This window comes from Phyllobates terribilis, unplaced genomic scaffold, assembly GCF_046119375.1.
Source record: "Phyllobates terribilis strain yellow unplaced genomic scaffold, ASM4611937v1 Scaffold_2__4_contigs__length_985480577, whole genome shotgun sequence".
In the NCBI taxonomy this organism is placed as follows: domain Eukaryota; kingdom Metazoa; phylum Chordata; class Amphibia; order Anura; family Dendrobatidae; genus Phyllobates; species Phyllobates terribilis.
Window position 1 is genome coordinate 976,280,511 of NW_027362762.1, and position 26,324 is coordinate 976,306,834.

Consider the following 26,324-nt stretch of genomic DNA (forward strand, 5'->3'; position numbering starts at 1 on the left):
TTACATTACTGATCCTGAGTTACATCCTGTATTATACTCCAGAGCTGCACTCACTATTCTGCTGGTGCAGTCACTGTGTACATACATTACATTACTGATCCTGAGTTACATCCTGTATTATACTCCAGAGCTGCACTCACTATTCTGCTGGTGCAGTCACTGTGTACATACATTACATTACTGATCCTGAGTTACATCCTGTATTATACTCAGGAGCTGCGCTCACTATTCTGCTGGTGCAGTCACTGTGTACATACATTACATTACTGATCCTGAGTTACATCCTGTATTATACTCCAGAGCTGCACTCACTATTCTGCTGGTGGAGTCACTGTGTACATACATTACATTACTGATCCTGAGATACATCCTGTATTATACTCCAGAGCTGCACTCACTATTCTGCTGGTGGAGTCACTGTGTACATACATTACATTACTGATCCTGAGTTACATCCTGTATTATACTCCAGAGCTGCACTCACTATTCTGCTGGTGCAGTCACTGTGTACATACATTACATTACTGATCCCGAGCTACATCCTGTATTATACCCCAGAGCTGCACTCACTATTCTGCTGGTGCAGTCACTGTGTACATACATTACATTACCGATACTGAGTTACCTCCTGTATTATATTCCAGAGCCGCACTCACTATTCTGCTGGTGCAGTCACTGTGTACATACATTACATTACTGATCCTGAGTTACATCCTGTATTATACTCCAGAGCTGCACTCACTATTCTGCTGGTGCAGTCACTGTGTATATACATTACATTACTGATCCTGAGTTACCTCCTGTATTATATTCCAGAGCTGCACTCACTATTCTGCTGGTGCAGTCACTGTGTACATACATTACATTACTGATCCTGAGTTACATCCTGTATTATACTCCGGAGCTGCACTCACTATTCTGCTGGTGCAGTCACTGTGTACATACATTACATTACTGATCCTGAGTTACCTCCTGTATTATACTCCAGAGCTGCACTCACTATTCTGCTGGTGCAGTCACTGTGTATATACATTACATTACTGATCCTGAGTTACCTCCTGTATTATACTCCAGAGCTGCACTCACTATTCTGCTGGTGCAGTCACTGTACATACATTATATTACTGATCCTGAGTTACATCCTGTATTATACTCCAGAGCTGCGCTCACTATTCTGCTGGTGTAGTCACTGTGTACATACATTACATTACTGATCCTGAGTTACATCCTGTATTATACCCCAGAGCTGCACTCATTATTCTGCTGGTGCAGTCACTGTGTACATACATTACATTACTGATCCTGAGTTACCTCCTGTATTATACTCCAGAGCTGCACTCACTATTCTGCTGGTGCAGTCACTGTGTACATACATTACATTATTGATCCTGAGTTACATCCTGTATTATACTCCAGAGCTGCACTCACTATTCTGCTGCTGCAGTCACTGTGTACATACATTATATTACTGATCCTGAGTTACATCCCGTATTATACTCCAGAGCTGCGCTCACTATTCTGCTGGTGCAGTCACTGTGTACATATATTACATTACTGATCCTGAGTTACATCCTGTATTATACCCCAGAGCTGCACTCACTATTCTGCTGGTGCAGTCACTGTGTACATACATTACATTACTGATCCTGAGTTACATCCTGTATTATACCCCAGAGCTGCACTCACTATTCTGCTGGTGCAGTCACTGTGTACATACATTATATTACTGATCCTGAGTTACATCCTGTATTATACCCCAGAGCTGCACTCACTATTCTGCTGGAGCAGTCACTGTGTACATACATTACATTACTGATCCTGAGTTACATCCTGTATTATACTCCAGAGCTGCACTCACTATTCTGCTGGTGCAGTCACTGTGTACATACATTACATTACTGATCCTGAGTTACCTCCTGTATTATACTCCAGAGCTGCACTCACTATTCTGCTGGTGCAGTCACTGTGTACATACATTACATTACTGATCCTGAGTTACCTCCTGTATTATACTCCGGAGCTGCGCTCACTATTCTGCTGGTGCAGTCACTGTGTACATACATTACATTACTGATCCTGAGTTACATCCTGTATTATACTCCAGAGCTGCACTCACTATTCTGCTGCTGCAGTCACTGTGTATATACATTACATTACTGATCCTGAGTTACCTCCTGTATTATACTCCAGAGCTGCACTCACTATTCTGCTGCTGCAGTCACTGTGTACATACATTACATTACTGATCATGAGTTACATCCTGTATTATACTCCAGAGCTGCACTCACTATTCTGCTGGTGCAGTCACTGTGTACATACATTACATTACTGATCCTGAGTTACCTCCTGCATTATACTCCAGAGCTGCACTCACTATTCTGCTGGTGCAGTCACTGTGTACATACATTACATTACTGATCCTGAGTTACATCCTGTATTATACTTCAGAGCTGCACTCACTATTCTGTTGGTGCAGTCACTGTGTACATACATTACATTACTGATCCTGAGTTACCTCCTGTATTATACTCCAGAGCTGCACTCACTATTCTGCTGGTGCAGTCACTGTGCACATACATTACATTACTGATCCTGAGTTACATCCTGTATTATACTCCAGAGCTGCACTCACTATTCTGCTGGTGCAGTCACTGTGTACATACATTACATTACTGATCCTGAGTTACCTCCTGTATTATACTCCAGAGCTGCACTCACTATTCTGTTGGTGCAGTCACTGTGTACATACATTACATTACTGATCCTGAGTTACCTCCTGCATTATACTCCAGAGCTGCACTCACTATTCTGCTGGTGCAGTCACTGTGTACATACATTATATTACTGATCCTGAGTTACCTCCTGTATTATACTCCAGAGCTGCACTCACTATTCTGCTGGTGCAGTCACTGTGTACATACATTACATTACTGATCCTGAGTTACATCCTGTATTATACTCCAGAGCTGCACTCACTATTCTGCTGGTGCAGTCACTGTGTACATACATTACATTACTGATCCTGAGTTACATCCTGTATTATATTCCAGAGCTGCACTCACTATTCTGCTGGTGCAGTCACTGTGTACATACATTACATTACTGATCCTGAGTTACCTCCTGTATTATACTCCAGAGCTGCACTCACTATTCTGTTGGTGCAGTCACTGTGTACATACATTACATTACTGATCCTGAGTTACCTCCTGTATTATACTCCAGAGCTGCACTCACTATTCTGCTGGTGCAGTCACTGTACATACATTACATTACTGATCCTGAGTTACATCCTGTATTATACTCCAGAGCTGCACTCACTATTCTGCTGGTGCAGTCACTGTGTACATACATTACATTACTGATCCTGAGTTACCTCCTGTATTATACTTCAGAGCTGCACTCACTATTCTGTTGGTGCAGTCACTGTGTACATACATTACATTACTGATCTGAGTTACCTCCTGTATTATCCCCCAGAGCTGCACTCACTATTCTGCTGGTGCAGTCACTGTGTACATACATTACATTACTGATCCTGAGTTACATCCTGTATTATACTCCAGAGCTGCGCTCACTATTCTGCTGGTGCAGTCAGTGTGTACATACATTACATTACTGATCCTGAGTTACATCCTGTATTATACCCCAGAGCTGCACTCACTATTCTGCTGGTGCAGTCACTGTGTACATACATTACATTACTGATCCTGAGTTACCTCCTGTATTATACTCCAGAGCTGCGCTCACTATTCTGCTGGTGCAGTCACTGTGTACATACATTACATTACTGATCCTGAGTTACATCCTGTATTATACTCCAGAGCTGCACTCACTATTCTGCTGGTGCAGTCACTGTGTACATACATTACATTACTGATCCTGAGTTACATCCTGTATTATACTCCAGAGCTGCGCTCACTATTCTGCTGGTGCAGTCACTGTACATACATTATATTACTGATCCTGAGTTACATCCCGTATTATACTCCAGAGCTGCGCTCACTATTCTGCTGGTGCAGTCACTGTGTACGTACATTACATTACTGATCCTGAGTTACATCCTGTATTATACTCCAGAGCTGCGCTCACTATTCTGCTGGTGCAGTCACTGTGTACATACATTATATTACTGATCCTGAGTTACATCCTGTATTATACCCCAGAGCTGCACTCACTATTCTGCTGGAGCAGTCACTGTGTACATACATTACATTACTGATCCTGAGTTACCTCCTGTATTATACTCCAGAGCTGAACTCACTATTCTGCTGGAGCAGTCACTGTGTACATACATTACATTACTGATCCTGAGTTACATCCTGTATTATACCCCAGAGCTGCACTCACTATTCTGCTGGAGCAGTCACTGTGTACATACATTACATTACTGATCCTGAGTTACCTCCTGTATTATACTCCAGAGCTGAACTCACTATTCTGCTGGAGCTGTCACTGTGTACATACATTACATTACTGATCCTGAGTTACATCCTGTATTATACTCCAGAGCTGCACTCACTATTCTGCTGGTGCAGTCACTGTGTACATACATTACATTACTGATCCTGAGTTACATCCTGTATTATACCCCAGAGCTGCACTCACTATTCTGCTGGTGCAGTCACTGTGTACATACATTACATTACTGATTCTGAGTTACATCCTGTATTATACTCCAGAGCTGCAATCACTATTCTGCTGGTGCTGTCACTGTGTACATACATTACATTACTGATCCTGAGTTACATCCAGTATTATACTGCAGAGCTGCACTCACTATTCTGCTGGTGCAGTCACTGTGTACATACATTACATTACTGATCCTGAGTTACATCCTGTATTATACCCCAGAGCTGCACTCACTATTCTGCTGGTGCAGTCACTGTGTACATACATTACATTACTGATCCTGAGTTACATCCAGTATTATACTGCAGAGCTGCACTCACTATTCTGCTGGTGCAGTCACTGTGTACATACATTATATTACTGATCCTGAGTTACATCCTGTATTATACCCCAGAGCTGCACTCACTATTCTGCTGGTGCAGTCACTGTGTACATACATTACATTACTGATCCTGAGTTACCTCCTGTATTATACTCCAGAGCTGCACTCACTATTCTGCTGGTGGAGTCACTGTGTACATACATTACATTACTGATCCTGAGTTACATCCTGTATTATACTCCAGAGCTGCACTCACTATTCTGCTGGTGCAGTCACTGTGTACATACATTACATTACTGATCCTGAGTTACCTCCTGTATTATACTCCAGAGCTGCACTCACTATTCTGCTGGTGCAGTCACTGTGTACATACATTACATTACAGATCCTGAGTTACATCCTGTATTATACTCCAGAGCTGCACTCACTATTCTGCTGGTGCAGTCACTGTGTACATACATTACATTACTGATCCTGAGTTACATCCTGTATTATACTCCAGAGCTGCACTCACTATTCTGCTGCTGCAGTCACTGGGTACATACATTACATTACTGATCCCGAGTTACCTCCTGTATTATACCCCAGAGCTGCACTCACTATTCTGCTGGTGCAGTCACTGTGTACATACATTACATTACTGATCCTGAGTTACCTCCTGTATTATACCCCAGAGCTGCACTCACTATTCTGCTGGTGCAGTCACTGTGTACATACATTACATTACTGATCCTGAGTTACATCCTGTATTATACTCCGGAGCTGCACTCACTATTCTGCTGGTGCAGTCACTGTGTACATACATTACATTACTGATCCTGAGTTACATCCTGTATTATACTCTGGAGCTGCACTCACTATTCTGCTGGTGCAATCACTGTGTACATACATTACATTACTGATCCTGAGTTACATCCTGTATTATACTCCAGAGCTGCACTCACTATTCTGCTGGTGCAGTCACTGTGTACATACATTACATTACTGATCCTGAGTTACATCCTGTATTATACTCAGGAGCTGCGCTCACTATTCTGCTGGTGCAGTCACTGTGTAAATACATTACATTACTGATCCTGAGTTACATCCTGTATTATACTCCAGAGCTGCACTCACTATTCTGCTGGTGCAGTCACTGTGTACATACATTACATTACTGATCCTGAGTTACATCCTGTATTATACTCCAGAGCTGCACTCACAATTCTGCTGGTGCAGTCACTGTGTACATACATTAGATTACTGATCCTGAGTTACCTCCTGTATTATACTCCAGAGCTGCACTCACTATTCTGCTGGTGCAGTCACCGTGTACATACATTACATTACTGATCCTGAGTTACCTCCTGTATTATACTCCAGAGCTGCACTCACTATTCTGCTGGTGCAGTCACTGTGTACATACATTACATTACTGATCCTGAGTTACATGCAGTATTATCCTCCAGAGCTGCGCTCACTATTCTGCTGGTGCAGTCCCTGTGTACATACATTACATTACTGATCCTGAGTTACCTCCTGATTATACTCCAGAGCTGCACTCACTATTCTGCTGGTGCAGTCACTGTGTACATACATTACATTACTGATCCTGAGTTACATCCTGTATTATACTCCAGAGCTGCACTCACTATTCTGCTGGTGCAGTCACTGTGTACATACATTACATTACTGATCATGAGTTACATCCTGTATTATGCTCCAGAGCTGCACTCACTATTCTGCTGGTGCAGTCACTGTGTACATACATTACATTACTGATCCTGAGTTACCTCCTGTATTATACTCCAGAGCTGCAATCACTATTCTGCTGGTGCTGTCACTGTGTACATACATTACATTACTGATCCTGAGTTACATCCTGTATTATACCCCAGAGCTGCACTCACTATTCTGCTGGTGCTGTCACTGTGTACATACATTACATTACTGATCCTGAGTTACATCCTATATTATACTCCAGAGCTGCACTCACTATTCTGCTGGTGCAGTCACTGTGTACATACATTACATTACTGATCCTGAGTTACCTCCTGTATTATACTCCAGAGCTGCAATCACTATTCTGCTGGTGCTGTCACTGTGTACATACATTACATTACTGATCCTGAGTTACCTCCTGTATTATACTCCAGAGCTGCACTCACTATTCTGCTGGTGCAGTCACTGTGTACACACATTACATTACTGATCCTGAGTTACATCCTGTATTATACCCCAGAGCTGCACTCACTATTCTGCTGGTGCTGTCACTGTGTACATACATTACATTACTGATCCTGAGTTACCTCCTGTATTATACTCCAGAGCTGCACTCACTATTCTGCTTTTGCAGTCACTGTGTACATACATTACATTACTGATCCTGAGTTACATCCTGTATTATACCCCAGAGCTGCACTCACTATTCTGCTGGCGCAGTCACTGTGTACATACATTACATTACTGATCCTGAGTTACATCCTGTATTATATTCCAGAGTTGCACTCACTATTCTGCTGGAGCAGTCACTGTGTACATACATTACATTACTGATCCTGAGATACATCCTGTATTATACCCCAGAGCTGCACTCACTATTCTGCTGGCGCAGTCACTGTGTACATACATTACATTACTGATCCTGAGTTACATCCTGTATTATATTCCAGAGTTGCACTCACTATTCTGCTGGAGCAGTCACTGTGTACATACATTACATTACTGATCCTGAGATACATCCTGTATTATACCCCAGAGCTGCACTCACTATTCTGCTGGTGCAGTCACTGTGTACATACATTACATTACTGATCCTGAGTTACCTCCTGTATTATACCCCAGAGCTGCACTCACTATTCTGCTGGTGCAGTCACTGTGTACATACATTACATTACTGATCCTGAGTCACATCCTGTATTATACTCCAGAGCTGCACTCACTATTCTGCTGGTGCAGTCACTGTGTACATACATTACATTACTGATCCTGAGTTACATCCTGTATTATACTCCAGAGCTGCAGTCACTATTCTGCTGGTGCAGTCACTGTGTACATACATTACATTACTGATCCTGAGTTACATCCTGTATTATACTGCAGAGCTGCACTCACTATTCTGCTGGTGGAGTCACTGTGTACATACATTACATTACTGATCCTGAGTTACATCCTGTATTATACTCCAGAGCTGCACTCACTATTCTGCTGGTGCAGTCACTGTGTACATACATTACATTACTGATCCTGAATTACATCCTGTATTATACTCCAGAGCTGCACTCACTATTCTGCTGGTGCAGTCACTGTGTACATACATTACATTACTGATCCTGAGTTACATCCTGTATTATACTCCAGAGCTGCACTCACTATTCTGCTGGTGCAGTCACTGTGTACATACATTACATTACTGATCCTGAGATACCTCCTGTATTATACCCCAGAGCTGCACTCACTATTCTGCTGGTGCAGTCACTGTGTACATACATTACATTACTGATCCTGAGTTACATCCTGTATTATACTCCAGAGCTGCACTCACTATTCTGCTGGTGCAGTCCCTGTGTACATACATTACATTACTGATCCTGAGTCACATCCTGTATTATACTCCAGAGCTGCACTCACTATTCTGCTGGTGCAGTCACTGTGTACATACATTACATTACTGATCCTGAGTCACATCCTGTATTATACTCCAGAGCTGCACTCACTATTCTGCTGGTGCAGTCACTGTGTACATACATTACATTACTGATCCTGAGTTACATCCTGTATTATACCCCAGAGCTGCAATCACTATTCTGCTGGTGCAGTCACTGTGTACATACATTACTGATCCTGAGTTACATCCTGTATTATACTCCAGAGCTGCACTCACTATTCTTCTGGTGCAGTCACTGTGTACATACATTACATTACTGATCCTGAGTTACATCCTGTATTATACTCCAGAGCTGCACTCACTATTCTGCTGGTGCAGTCACTGTGTACATACATTTCATTACTGATCCTGAATTACATCCTGTATTATACTCCAGAGCTGCACTCACTATTCTGCTGGTGCAGTCACTGTGTACATACATTACATTACTGATCCTGAGTTACATCCTGTATTATACTCCAGAGCTGCACTCACTATTCTGCTGGTGCAGTCACTGTGTACATACATTACATTACTGATCCTGAGTCACATCCTGTATTATACTCCAGAGCTGCACTCACTATTCTGCTGGTGCAGTCACTGTGTACATACATTACATTACTGATCCTGAGTTACATCCTGTATTATACCCCAGAGCTGCAATCACTATTCTGCTGGTGCAGTCACTGTGTACATACATTACTGATCCTGAGTTACATCCTGTATTATACTCCAGAGCTGCACTCACTATTCTTCTGGTGCAGTCACTGTGTACATACATTACATTACTGATCCTGAGTTACATCCTGTATTATACTCCAGAGCTGCACTCACTATTCTGCTGGTGCAGTCACTGTGTACATACATTTCATTACTGATCCTGAATTACATCCTGTATTATACTCCAGAGCTGCACTCACTATTCTGCTGGTGCAGTCACTGTGTACATACATTACATTACTGATCCTGAGTTACATCCTGTATTATACTCCAGAGCTGCACTCACTATTCTGCTGGTGCAGTCACTGTGTACATACATTTCATTACTGATCCTGAATTACATCCTGTATTATACTCCAGAGCTGCACTCACTATTCTGCTGGTGCAGTCACTGTGTACATACATTACATTACTGATCCTGAGTTACATCCTGTATTATACTCCAGAGCTGCACTCACTATTCTGCTGGTGCAGTCACTGTGTACATACATTACATTACTGATCCTGAGTTACCTCCTGTATTATACTGCAGAGCTGCACTCACTATTCTGCTGGTGGAGTCACTGTGTACATACATTACATTACTGATCCTGAGTTACATCCTGTATTATACTCCAGAGCTGCAGTCACTATTCTGCTGGTGCAGTCACTGTGTACATACATTACATTACTGATCCTGAGTTACCTTCTGTATTATACTCCAGAGCTGCACTCACTATTCTGCTGGTGCAGTCACTGTGTACATACATTACATTACTGATCCTGAGTTACCTTCTGTATTATACTCCAGAGCTGCACTCACTATTCTGCTGGTGCAGTCACTGTGTACATACATTACATTACTGATCCTGAGTTACATCCTGTATTATACTCCAGAGCTGCACTCACTATTCTGCTGGTGCAGTCACTGTGTACATACATTACATTACTGATCCTGAGTTACCTCCTGTATTATACCCCAGAGCTGCACTCACTATTCTGCTGGTGCAGTCACTGTGTACATACATTACATTACTGATCCTGAGTTACATCCTGTATTATACTCCAGAGCTGCACTCACTATTCTGCTGGTGCAGTCCCTGTGTACATACATTACATTACTGATCCTGAGTCACATCCTGTATTATACTCCAGAGCTGCACTCACTATTCTGCTGGTGCAGTCACTGTGTACATACATTACATTACTGATCCTGAGTCACATCCTGTATTATACTCCAGAGCTGCACTCACTATTCTGCTGGTGCAGTCACTGTGTACATACATTACATTACTGATCCTGAGTTACATCCTGTATTATACTCCAGAGCTGCACTCACTATTCTGCTGGTGCAGTCACTGTGTACATACATTACATTACTGATCCTGAGTTACCTCCTGTATTATACCCCAGAGCTGCACTCACTATTCTGCTGGTGCAGTCACTGTGTACATACATTACATTACTGATCCTGAGTTACATCCTGTATTATACTCCAGAGCTGCACTCACTATTCTGCTGGTGCAGTCCCTGTGTACATACATTACATTACTGATCCTGAGTCACATCCTGTATTATACTCCAGAGCAGCACTCACTATTCTGCTGGTGCAGTCACTGTGTACATACATTACATTACTGATCCTGAGTTACATCCTGTATTATACTCCAGAGCTGCACTCACTATTCTGCTGGTGCAGTCACTGTGTACATACATTATATTACTTATCCTGAGTTACCTCCTGTATTATATTCCAGAGCTGCACTCACTATTCTGCTGGTGCAGTCACTGTGTACATACATTACTGATCCTGAGTTACATCCTGTATTATACCCCAGAGCTGCACTCACTATTCTGCTGGTGCAGTCACTGTGTACATACATTACATTACTGATCCTGAGTTACATCCTGTATTATACTCCAGAGCTGCAATCACTATTCTGCTGGTGCAGTCACTGTGTACATACATTACATTACTGATCCTGAGTTACATCCTGTATTATATTCCAGAGCTGCACTCACTATTCTGCTGGTGCAGTCACTGTGTACATACATTACTGATCCTGAGTTACATCCTGTATTATACCCCAGAGCTGCACTCACTATTCTGCTGGTGCAGTCACTGTGTACATACATTACATTACTGATCCTGAGTTACATCCTGTATTATACTCCAGAGCTGCACTCACTATTCTGCTAGTGCAGTCACTGTGTACATACATTACATTACTGATCCTGAGATACATCCTGTATTATACTCCAGAGCTGCACTCACTATTCTGCTGGTGCAGTCACTGTGTACATACATTACATTACTGATCCTGAGTTACATCCTGTATTATACTCCAGAGCTGCACTCACTATTCTGCTGGTGCAGTCACTGTGTACATACATTACATTACTGATACTGAGTTACATCCTGTATCATACTCCAGAGCTGCACTCACTATTCTGCTGGTGCAGTCACTGTGTACATACATTACATTACTGATCCTGAGTTACCTCCTGTATTATACTCCAGAGCTGCACTCACTATTCTGCTGGTGCAGTCACTGTGTACATACATTACTGATCCTGAGTTACATCCTGTATTATACTCCAGAGCTGCACTCACTATTCTCCTGGTGCAGTCACTGTGTACATACATTACATTACTGATCCTGAGTTACATCCTGTATTATACTCCAGAGCTGCACTCACTATTCTGCTGGTGCAGTCACTGTGTACATACATTACATTACTGATCCTGAGTTACCTCCTGTATTATATTCCAGAGCTGCGCTCACTATTCTGCTGGTGCAGTCACTGTGTACATAGATTACATTACTGATCCTGAGTTACCTCCTGTATTATATTCCAGAGCTGCGCTCACTATTCTGCTGGTGCAGTCACTGTGTATATACATTACATTACTGATCCTGAGTTACCTCCTGCATTATACTCCAGAGCTGCGCTCACTATTCTGCTGGTGCAGTCACTGTGTACATACATTACATTACTGATCCTGAGTTACATCCTGTATTATACTCCAGAGCTGCACTCACTATTCTGCTGGTGCAGTCACTGTGTACATACATTACATTACTGATCCTGAGTTACATCCTGTATTATACTCCAGAGCTGCACTCACTATTCTGCTGGTGCAGTCCCTGTGTACATACATTACATTACTGATCCTGAGTCACATCCTGTATTATACTCCAGAGCTGCACTCACTATTCTGCTGGTGCAGTCACTGTGTACATACATTACATTACTGATCCTGAGTTACATCCTGTATTATACTCCAGAGCTGCACTCACTATTCTGCTGGTGCAGTCACTGTGTACATACATTACATTACTGATCCTGAGTTACCTCCTGTATTATACTCCAGAGCTGCACTCACTATTCTGCTGGTGCAGTCACTGTGTACATACATTACATTACTGATCCTGAGTTACCTCCTGCATTATACTCCAGAGCTGCACTCACTATTCTGCTGGTGCAGTCACTGTGTACATACATTACATTACTGATCCTGAGTTACATCCTGTATTATACTTCAGAGCTGCACTCACTATTCTGCTGGTGCAGTCACTGTGTACATACATTACATTACTGATCCTGAGTTACCTCCTGCATTATACTCCAGAGCTGCACTCACTATTCTGCTGGTGCAGTCACTGTGTACATACATTACATTACTGATCCTGAGTTACATCCTGTATTATACTCCAGAGCTGCACTCACTATTCTGCTGGTGCAGTCACTGTGTACATACATTACATTACTGATCCTGAGTTACATCCTGTATTATACTCCAGAGCTGCACTCACTATTCTGCTGGTGCAGTCACTGTGTACATACATTACATTACTGATCCTGAGTTACCTCCTGTATTATACTCCAGAGCTGCACTCACTATTCTGCTGGTGCAGCCACTGTGTACATACATTTCATTACTGATCCTGAATTACATCCTGTATTATACTCCAGAGCTGCACTCACTATTCTGCTGGTGCAGTCACTGTGTACATACATTACATTACTGATCCTGAGTTACATCCTGTATTATACTCCAGAGCTGCACTCACTATTCTGCTGGTGCAGTCACTGTGTACATACATTTCATTACTGATCCTGAATTACATCCTGTATTATACTCCAGAGCTGCACTCACTATTCTGCTGGTGCAGTCACTGTGTACATACATTACTGATCCCGAGTTACCTCCTGCATTATACTCCAGAGCTGCACTCACTATTCTGCTGGTGCAGTCACTGTGTACATACATTACATTACTGATCCTGAGTCACATCCTGTATTATACTCCAGAGCTGCACTCACTATTCTGCTGGTGCAGTCACTGTGTACATACATTACATTACTGATCCTGAGTTACATCCTGTATTATACTCCAGAGCTGCACTCACTATTCTGCTGGTGCAGTCACTGTGTACATACATTACATTACTGATCCTGAGTTACATCCAGTATTATACTGCAGAGCTGCACTCACTATTCTGCTGGTGCAGTCACTGTGTACATACATTACTGATCCTGAGTTACATCCTGTATTATACTCCAGAGCTGCACTCACTATTCTGCTGGTGCAGTCACTGTGTACATACATTACTGATCCTGAGTTACATCCTGTATTATACTCCAGAGCTGCACTCACTATTCTGCTGGTGCAGTCACTGTGTACATACATTACATTACTGATCCTGAGTTACATCCTGTATTATACCCCAGAGCTGCAATCACTATTCTGCTGGTGCAGTCACTGTGTACATACATTACTGATCCTGAGTTACATCCTGTATTATACTCCAGAGCTGCACTCACTATTCTGCTGGTGCAGTCACTGTGTACATACATTACATTACTGATCCTGAGTTACATCCTGTATTATACTCCAGAGCTGCACTCACTATTCTGCTGGTGCAGTCACTGTGTACATACATTTCATTACTGATCCTGAATTACATCCTGTATTATACTCCAGAGCTGCACTCACTATTCTGCTGGTGCAGTCACTGTGTACATACATTACATTACTGATCCTGAGTTACATCCTGTATTATACTCCAGAGCTGCACTCACTATTCTGCTGGTGCAGTCACTGTGTACATACATTTCATTACTGATCCTGAATTACATCCTGTATTATACTCCAGAGCTGCACTCACTATTCTGCAGGTGCAGTCACTGTGTACATACATTACATTACTGATCCTGAGTTACATCCTGTATTATACTGCAGAGCTGCACTCACTATTCTGCTGGTGCAGTCACTGTGTACATACATTACATTACTGATCCTGAGTTACATCCTGTATTATACTCCAGAGCTGCAGTCACTATTCTGCTGGTGCAGTCACTGTGTACATACATTACATTACTGATCCTGAGTTACATCCTGTATTATACTGCAGAGCTGCACTCACTATTCTGCTGGTGGAGTCACTGTGTACATACATTACATTACTGATCCTGAGTTACATCCTGTATTATACTCCAGAGCTGCAGTCACTATTCTGCTGGTGCAGTCACTGTGTACATACATTACATTACTGATCCTGAGTTACCTTCTGTATTATACTCCAGAGCTGCACTCACTATTCTGCTGGTGCAGTCACTGTGTACATACATTACATTACTGATCCTGAATTACATCCTGTATTATACTCCAGAGCTGCACTCACTATTCTGCTGGTGCAGTCACTGTGTACATACATTACATTACTGATCCTGAGTTACCTCCTGTATTATACCCCAGAGCTGCACTCACTATTCTGCTGGTGCAGTCACTGTGTACATACATTACATTACTGATCCTGAGTTACATCCTGTATTATACTCCAGAGCTGCACTCACTATTCTGCTGGTGCAGTCCCTGTGTACATACATTACATTACTGATCCTGAGTCACATCCTGTATTATACTCCAGAGCTGCACTCACTATTCTGCTGGTGCAGTCACTGTGTACATACATTACATTACTGATCCTGAGTTACATCCTGTATTATACTCCAGAGCTGCACTCACTATTCTGCTGGTGCAGTCACTGTGTACATACATTACATTACTGATCCTGAGTTACATCCTGTATTATACCCCAGAGCTGCACTCACTATTCTGCTGGTGCAGTCACTGTGTACATACATTACATTACTGATCCTGAGTTACATCCTGTATTATACTCCAGAGCTGCACTCACTATTCTGCTGGTGCAGTCACTGTGTACATACATTATATTACTGATCCTGAGTTACCTCCTGTATTATACTCCAGAGCTGCAATCACTATTCTGCTGGTGCAGTCACTGTGTACATACACTACATTACTGATCCTGAGTTACATCCTGTATTATACTCCAGAGCTGCACTCACTATTCTGCTGGTGCAGTCACTGTGTACATACATTACTGATCCTGAGTTACATCCTGTATTATACCCCAGAGCTGCACTCACTATTCTGCTGGTGCAGTCACTGTGTACATACATTACATTACTGATCCTGAGTTACATCCTGTATTATACTCCAGAGCTGCACTCACTATTCTGCTGGTGCAGTCACTGTGTACATACATTACATTACTGATCCTGAGATACATCCTGTATTATACTCCAGAGCTGCACTCACTATTCTGCTGGTGCAGTCACTGTGTACATACATTACATTACTGATCCTGAGTTACATCCTGTATTATACTCCAGAGCTGCACTCACTATTCTGCTGGTGCAGTCACTGTGTACATACATTACATTACTGATACTGAGTTACATCCTGTATCATACTCCAGAGCTGCACTCACTATTCTGCTGGTGCAGTCACTGTGTACATACATTACATTACTGATCCTGAGTTACCTCCTGTATTATACTCCAGAGCTGCACTCACTATTCTGCTGGTGCAGTCACTGTGTACATACATTACTGATCCTGAGTTACATCCTGTATTATACTCCAGAGCTGCACTCACTATTCTCCTGGTGCAGTCACTGTGTACATACATTACATTACTGATCCTGAGTTACATCCTGTATTATACTCCAGAGCTGCACTCACTATTCTGCTGGTGCAGTCACTGTGTACATACATTACATTACTGATCTTGAGTTACATCCTGTATTATACTCCAGAGCTGCACTCACTATTCTGCTGGTGCAGTCACTGTGTACATACATTACATTACTGATCCTGAGTTACCTCCTGTATTATATTCCAGAGCTGCGCTCACTATTCTGCTGGTGCAGTCACTGTGTATATACATTACATTACTGATCCTGAGTTACCTCCTGCATTATACTCCAGAGCTGCGCTCACTATTCTGCTGGTGCAGTCACTGTGTACATACATTACATTACTGATCCGGAGTTACATCCTGTATTATCCTCCAGAGCTGCACTCACTATTCTGCTGGTGCAGTAACTGTGTACATACATTACATTACTGATTCTGAGTTATATCCTGTATTATACTCCAGAGCTGCGCTCACTATTCTGCTGGTGCAGTCACTGTGTACATACATTACATTACTGATCCTGAGTTACATCCTGTATTATACTCCGGAGCTGCGCTCACTATTCTGCTGGTGCAGTCACTGTGTACATACATTACATTACTGATCCTGAGTTACATCCTGTATTATCCTCCAGAGCTGCACTCACTATTCTGCTGGTGCAGTCACTGTGTACATACATTACATTACTGATCCTGAGTTACCTCCTGCATTATACTCCAGAGCTGCGCTCACTATTCTGCTGGTGCAGTCACTGTGTACATACATTACATTACTGATCCTGAGTTACATCCTGTATTATACTCCAGAGCTGCACTCACTATTCTGCTGGTGCAGTCACTGTGTACATACATTACATTACTGATCCTGAGTTACATCCTGTATTATACCCCAGAGCTGCACTCACTATTCTGCTGGTGCAGTCACTGTGTATATATATTACATTACTGATCCTGAGTTACATCCTGTATTATACCCCAGAGCAGCACTCACTATTCTGCTGGTGCAGTCACTGGGTACATACATTACATTACTGATCCTGAGTTACCTCCTGTATTATACCCCAGAGCTGCACTCACTATTCTGCTGGTGCAGTCACTGTGTACATACATTACATTACTGATCCTGAGTTAATTTCTGTATTATACTCCAGAGCTTCGCTCACTATTCTGCTGGTGCAGTCACTGTGTACATACATTACATTACTGATCCTGAGTTATATCCTGTATTATACTCCAGAGCTGTACTCACTATTCTGCTGGTGCAGTCACTGTGTACATACATTACATTACTGATCCTGAGTTACATCCTCTATTATACTCCAGAGCTGCACTCACTATTCTGCTGGTGCAGTCACTGTGTACATACATTACATTACTGATCCTGAGTTACCTCTTGTATTATATTCCGGAGCTGCGCTCGCTATTCTGCTGGTGCAGTCACTGTGTACATACATTACATTACTGATCCTGAGTTACCTCCTGTATTATACTCCAGAGCTGCACTCACTATTCTGCTGGTGCAGTCACTGTATACATATATTACATTACTGATCCTGAGTTACATCCTGTATTATACTCCAGAGCTGCAATCACTATTCTGCTGGTGCAGTCACTGTGTACATACATTACATTACTGATCCTGAGTTACCTCCTGTATTATACTCCAGAGCTGCACTCACTATTCTGCTGGTGCAGTCACTGTGTACATACATTACATTACTGATCCTGAGTTACTTCCTGTATTATACTCCAGAGCTGCGCTCGCTATTCTGCTGGTGCAGTCACTGTGTACATACATTACATTACTGATCCTGAGTTACCTCCTGTATTATACTCCAGAGCTGCAATCACTATTTTGCTGGTGCAGTCACTGTATACATATATTACATTACTGATCCTGAGTTACATCCTGTATTATACTCCAGAGCTGCAATCACTATTCTGCTGGTGCAGTCACTGTGTACATACATTACATTACTGATCCTGAGTTACCTCCTGTATTATACTCCAGAGCTGCACTCACTATTCTGCTGGTGCAGTCACTGTGTACATACATTACATTACTGATCCTGAGTTACTTCCTGTATTATACCCCAGAGCTGCACTCACTATTCTGCTGGTGCAGTCACTGTATACATACATTATATTACTGATCCTGAGTTACATCCTGTATTATACTACAGAGCTGCACTCACTATTCTGCTGGAGCAGTCACTGTGTACATACATTACATTACTGATCCTGAGTTACTTCCTGTATTATACTCCAGAGCTGCACTCACTATTCTGCTGGTGCAGTCACTGTGTACATACATTATATTACTGATCCTGAGTTACATCCTGTATTATACTCCAGAGCTGCACTCACCATTCTGCTGGTGCAGTCACTGTGTACATACATTACATTACTGATCCTGAGTTACTTCCTGTATTATACTCCAGAGCTGCACTCACTATTCTGTTGGTGCAGTCACTGTATACATACATTATATTACTGATCCTGAGTTACATCCTGTATTATACTACAGAGCTGCACTCACTATTCTGCTGGTGCAGTCACTGTGTACATACATTACATTACTGATCCTGAGTTACCTCCTGTATTATACTCCAGAGCTGCACTCACTATTCTGCTGGTGCAGTCACTGTGTACATACATTACATTACTGATCCTGAGTTACCTCCTGTATTATACTCCAGAGCTGCACTCACTATTCTGCTGGTGCAGTCACTGTGTACATACATTACATTACTGATCCTGAGTTACATCCTGTATTATACCCCAGAGCTGCACTCACTATTCTGCTGGTGCAGTCACTGTGTATATATATTACATTACTGATCCTGAGTTACATCCTGTATTATACCCCAGAGCTGCACTCACTATTCTGCTGGTGCAGTCACTGTGTACATACATTACATTACTGATCCTGAGTTACATCCTGTATTATGCTCCAGAGCTGCACTCACTATTCTGCAGGTGGAGTCACTGTGTACATGCATTACATTACTGATTCTGAGTTACATCCTGTATTATACTCCAGAGCTGCACTCACTATTCTGCTGGTGCAGTCAATGTGTAGATACATTACATTACTGATCCTGAGTTACCTCCTGTATTATACTCCAGAGCTGCACTCACTATTCTGCTGGTGCAATCACTGTGTACATACATTACATTACTGATCCTGAGTTACATCCTGTATTATACTCCAGAGCTGCACTCACTATTCTGCTGGTGCAGTCACTGTGTACATACATTACTTTACTGATCCTGAGTTACATCCTGTATTATACTCCAGAGCTGCACTCACTATTCTCCTGGTGCAGTCACTGTGTACATACATTACATTACTGATCCTGAGTTACCTCCTGTATTATACTCCAGAGCTGCACTCACTATTCTGCTGGTGCAGTCACTGTGTACATACATTACATTACTGATCCTGAGTTACCTCCTGTATTATATTCCAGAGCTGCGCTCACTATTCTGCTGGTGCAGTCACTGTGTATATACATTACATTATTGATCCTGAGTTACCTCCTGCATTATACTCCAGAGCTGCGCTCACTATTCTGCTGGTGCAGTCACTGTGTGCATACATTACATTACTGATCCTGAGTTACATCCTGTATTATACTCCAGAGCTGCGCTCACTATTCTGCTGGTGCAGTCACTGTGTACATACATTACATTACTGATCCTGAGTTACATCCTGTATTATACTCCAGAGCTGCACTCACTATTCTGCTGGTGCAGTCACTGTATACATACATTACATTACTGATCCTGAGTTACCTCCTGCATTATACTCCAGAGCTGCGCTCACTATTCTGCTGGTGCAGTCACTGTGTACATACATTACATTACTGATCCTGAGTTACATCCTGTATTATACTCCAGAGCTGCACTCACTATTCTGCTGGTGCAGTCACTGTATACATATATTACATTACTGATCCTGAGTTACATCCTGTATTATACTCCAGAGCTGCGCTCACTATTCTGCTCGTGCAGTCACTGTGTACATACATTACATTACTGATCCTGAGTTACATCCTGTATTATACTCCAGAGCTGCACTCACTATTCTGCTGGTGCAGTCACTGTGTACATACATTACATTACTGATCCTGAGTTACATCCTGTATTATACTCCAGAGCTGCACTCACTATTCTGCTGGTGCAGTCACTGTGTACATACATTACATTACTGATCCTGAGTTACATCCTGTATTATACTCCAGAGCTGCACTCACTATTCTGCTGGTGCAGTCACTGTGTATATACATTACATTACTGATCCTGAGTTACATCCTGTATTATACTCCGGAGCTGCGCTCACTATTCTGCTGGTGCAGTCACTGTGTACATACATTACATTACTGATCCTGAGTTACATCCTGTATTATACTCCGGAGCTGCGCTCACTATTCTGCTGGTGCAGTCACTGTGTACATACATTACATTACTGATCCTGAGTTACATCCTGTATTATACTCCAGAGCTGCACTCACTATTCTGCTGGTGCAGTCACTGTGTACATACATTACATTACTGATCCTGAGTTACATCCTGTATTATACTCCAGAGCTGCACTCACTATTCTGCTGGTGCAGTCACTGTGTATATACATTACATTACTGATCCTGAGTTATATCCTGTATTATACTCCAGAGCTGCGCTCACTATTCTGCTGGTGCAGTCACTGTGTACATACATTACATTACTGATCCTGAGTTATATCCTGTATTATACTTCAGAGCTGCGCTCACTATTCTGCTGGTGCAGTCACTGTGTACATACATTACATTACTGATCCTGAGTTACATCCTGTATTATCCTCCAGAGCTGCACTCACTATTCTGCTGGTGCAGTCACTGTGTACATACATTACATTACTGATCCTGAGTTACCTCCTGCATTATACTCCAGAGCTGCGCTCACTATTCTGCTGGTGCAGTCACTGTGTACATACATTACATTACTGATCCTGAGTTACATCCTGTATTATACTCCAGAGCTGCACTCACTATTCTGCTGGTGCAGTCACTGTGTACATACATTACATTACTGATCCTGAGTTACATCCTGTATTATACTCCAGAGCTGCGCTCACTATTCTGCTGGTGCAGTCACTGTGTACATATATTACATTACTGATCCTGAGTTACCTCCTGCATTATACTCCAGAGCTGCGCTCACTATTCTGCTGGTGCAGTCACTGTATACATACATTACATTACTGATCCTGAGTTACATCCTCTATTATATTCCAGAGCTGCACTCACTATTCTGCTGGTGCAGTAACTGTGTACATATATTACATTACTGATCCTGAGTTACATCCTGTATTATACTCCAGAGCTGCACTCACTATTCTGCTGGTGCAGTCACTGTGTACATACATTACATTACTGATCCTGAGTTACATCCTGTATTATACTCCAGAGCTGCACTCACTATTCTGCTGGTGCAGTCACTGTGTATATACATTACATTACTGATCCTGAGTTACATCCTGTATTATACTCCAGAGCAGCACTCACTATTCTGCTGGTGCAGTCACTGGGTACATACATTACATTACTGATCCTGAGTTACCTCCTGTATTATACCCCAGAGCTGCACTCACTATTCTGCTGGTGCAGTCACTGTGTACATACATTACATTACTGATCCTGAGTTAATTTCTGTATTATACTCCAGAGCTTCGCTCACTATTCTGCTGGCGCAGTCACTGTGTACATACATTACATTACTGATCCTGACTCACATCCTGTATTATACTCCAGAGCTGTACTCACTATTCTGCTGGTGCAGTCAGTGTGTACATACATTACATTACTGATCCTGAGTTACATCCTGTATTATACTCCAGAGCTGCACTCACTATTCTGCTGGTGTAGTCACTGTGTACACACATTACATTACTGATCCTGAGTTACCTCCTGTATTATACTCCAGAGCTGCACTCACTATTCTGCTGGTGCAGTCACTGTGTACATATATTACATTACTGATCCTGAGTTACATCCTGTATTATACCCCAGAGCTGCACTCACTATTCTGCTGGTGCAGTCACTGTGTACATACATTACATTACTGATCCTGAGTTACATCCTGTATTATACTCCAGAGCTGCACTCACTATTCTGCTGGTGCAGTCACTGTGTACATATATTACATTACTGATCCTGAGTTACATCCTGTATTATACCCCAGAGCTGCACTCACTATTCTGCTGGTGCAGTCACTGTGTACATACATTACATTACTGATCCTGAGTTACCTCTTGTATTATATTCCGGAGCTGCGCTCGCTATTCTGCTGGTGCAGTCACTGTGTACATACATTACATTACTGATCCTGAGTTACCTCCTGTATTATACTCCAGAGCTGCACTCACTATTCTGCTGGTGCAGTCACTGTATACATATATTACATTACTGATCCTGAGTTACATCCTGTATTATACCCCAGAGCTGCACTCACTATTCTGTTGGTGCAGTCACTGTGTACATACATTACATTACTGATCCTGAGTTACATCCTGTATTATACTCCAGAGCTGCACTCACTATTCTGCTGGTGCAGTCACTGTATACATATATTACATTACTGATCCTGAGTTACATCCTGTATTATACTCCAGAGCTGCACTCACTATTCTGCTGGTGCAGTCACTGTGTACATACATTACATTACTGATCCGGAGTTACCTCCTGTATTATACTCCAGAGCTGCACTCACTATTCTGCTGGTGCAGTCACTGTGTACATACATTACATTACTGATCCTGAGTTACTTCCTGTATTATACTCCAGAGCTGCACTCACTATTCTGCTGGAGCAGTCACTGTGTGTATACATTACATTACTGATCCTGAGTTATATCCTGTATTATACTCCAGAGCTGCACTCACCATTCTGCTGGTGCAGTCACTGTGTACATACATTACATTACTGATCCTGAGTTACCTCCTCTATTATACTCCAGAGCTGCACTCACTATTCTGCTGGTGCAGTCACTGTGTTCATACATTACATTACTGATCCGGAGTTACATCCTGTATTATACTCCAGAGCTGCACTCACTATTCTGCTGGTGCAGTCACTGTGTACATACATTACATTACTGATCCTGAGTTACTTCCTGTATTATACTCCAGAGCTGCACTCACTATTCTGCTGGAGCAGTCACTGTGTGTATACATTACATTACTGATCCTGAGTTATATCCTGTATTATACTCCAGAGCTGCACTCACCATTCTGCTAGTGCAGTCACTGTGTACATACATTACATTACTGATCCTGAGTTACCTCCTGTATTATACTCCAGAGCTGCACTCACTATTCTGCTGGTGCAGTCACTGTGTACATACATTACATTACTGATCCTGAGTTACATCCTGTATTATACCCCAGAGCTGCACTCACTATTCTGCTGGTGCAGTCACTGTGTATATATATTACATTACTGATCCTGAGTTACATCCTGTATTATACCCCAGAGCTGCACTCACTATTCTGCTGGTGCAGTCACTGTGTACATACATTACATTACTGATCCTGAGTTACATCCTGTATTATGCTCCAGAGCTGCACTCACTATTCTGCAGGTGGAGTCACTGTGTACATACATTACATTACTGATCCTGAGTTACATCCTGTATTATACTTCAGAGCTGCACTCACTATTCTGCTGGTGCAGTCACTGTGTACATACATTACATTACTGATCCTGAGTTACATCCTGTATTATATTCCAGAGCTGCACTCACTATTCTGCTGGTGCAGTCACTGTGTACATACATTACATTACTGATCCTGAGTAACATCCTGTATTATACTCCAGAGCTGCACTCACTATTCTGCTGGTGCAGTCACTGTGTACATACATTACATTACTGATCCTGAGTTACCTCCTGTATTATTCTCCAGAGCTGCACTCACTATTCTGCTGGTGCAGTCACTGTGTACATACATTACATTACTGATCCTGAGTTACATCCTGTATTATACTCCAGAGCTGCACTCTCTATTCTGCTGGTGCAGTCACTGTGTACATACATTACATTACTGATCCTGAGTTACCTCCTGTATTATACTCCAGAGCTGCACTCACTATTCTGCTGGTGCAGTCACTGTGTACATACATTACATTACTGATCCTGAGTTACATCCTGTATTATACTCCAGAGCTGCACTCACTATTCTGCTGGTGCAGTCACTGTGTACATACATTATATTACTGATCCTGAGTTACGTCCTGTAACTCCAGAGCTGCACTCAACTTTATTTCTTGCTGGTTGCAGTCCACTGTGTACATACATTATATTACTGATCCTGAGTTACGTCTGTAGTGATACTCAGAGCTGCACTCACTATTCTGCTGGTGCAGTCACTGTGTACATACATTACATTACTGATCCTGAGTTACATCCTGTATTATACTCCAGAGCTGCACTCACTATTCTGCTGGTGCAGTCACTGTGTACATACATTACATTACTGATCCCTGAGCTACCTCCTGTATTATACTCCAGAGCTGCACTCACTATTCTGCTGGTGCAGTCACTGTGTACATACATTACATTACTGATCCTGAGTTACCTCCTTATTATACCCCAGAGCTGCACTCACTATTCTGCTGGTGCAGTCACTGTGTACATACATTACATTACTGATCCTGAGTTACATCCTGTATTATACTCTGGAGCTGCACTCACTATTCTGCTGGTGCAGTCACTGTGTACATGCATTACATTACTGATCCTGAGTTACATCCTGTATTATACTCCAGAGCTGCACTCACTATTCTGCTGGTGCAGGTCACTGTGTACATACATTACATACTGATCCTGAGTTACATCCTGTATGATACTCCAGAGCTGCACTCACTATTCTGCTGGTGCAGTCACTGTGTACATACATTACATTACTGATCCTGAGTTACATCCTGTTATTATACTCCAGAGCTGCACTCACTATTCTGCTGGTGCAGTCACTGTGTACATACATTACATTACTGATCCTGAGTTACATCCTGTATTATACTCCCAGAGCTGCACTCACTATTCTGCTGGTGCAGTCACTGTGTACATACATTACATTACTGATCCTGAGTTACATCCTGTATTATACCCCAGAGCTGCACTCACTATTCTGCTGGTGTAGTCACTGTGTACATACATTACATTACTGATCCTGAGTTACCTCCTGTATTATACTCCAGAGCTGCACTCACTATTCTGCTGGTGCAGTCACTGTGTACATACATTACATTACTGATCCTGAGTTACCTCCTGCATTATACTCCAGAGCTGCACTCACTATTCTGCTGGTGCAGTCACTGTGTACATACATTACATTACTGATCCTGAGTTACATCCTGTATTATACTTCAGAGCTGCACTCACTATTCTGCTGGTGCAGTCACTGTGTACATACATTACATTTCTGATCCTGAGTTACCTCCTGCATTATACTCCAGAGCTGCACTCACTATTCTGCTGGTGCAGTCACTGTGTACATACATTACATTACTGATCCTGAGTTACCTCCTGTATTATACTTCAGAGCTGCACTCTATTCTGTTGGTGCAGTCACTGTGTACATACATTACATTACTGATCCTGAGTTACCTCCTGCATTATACTTCAGAGCTGCACTCACTATTCTGCTGGTGCAGTCACTGTGTACGTACATTACATTACTGATCCTGAGTTACCTCCTGCATTATACTCCAGAGCTGCACTCACTTTCTGCTGGTGCAGTCACTGTGTACATACATTACATTACTGATCCTGAGTTACATCCTGTATTATACTCCAGAGCTGCACTCACTATTCTGCTGGTGCAGTCACTGTGTACATACATTACATTACTGATCCTGAGTTACATCCTGTATTATACTCCAGAGCTGCACTCTCTATTCTGCTGGTGCAGTCACTGTGTACATACATTACATTACTGATCCTGAGTTACCTCTGTATTATACTCCAGAGCTGCACTCACTATTCTGCTGGTGCAGT

The 26,324-nt window shown here is 42.3% G+C and overlaps 1 protein-coding gene across 1 annotated transcript in view; it reads right to left on the reverse strand.

Annotated features, from left to right (window-relative positions):
- LOC141241328 (lymphocyte function-associated antigen 3-like) overlaps positions 1-26,324 on the reverse strand; it is an 86,776-nt gene that overhangs the window by 15,121 nt on the left and 45,331 nt on the right. The gene's annotated exons all lie outside the window — the stretch shown is intronic.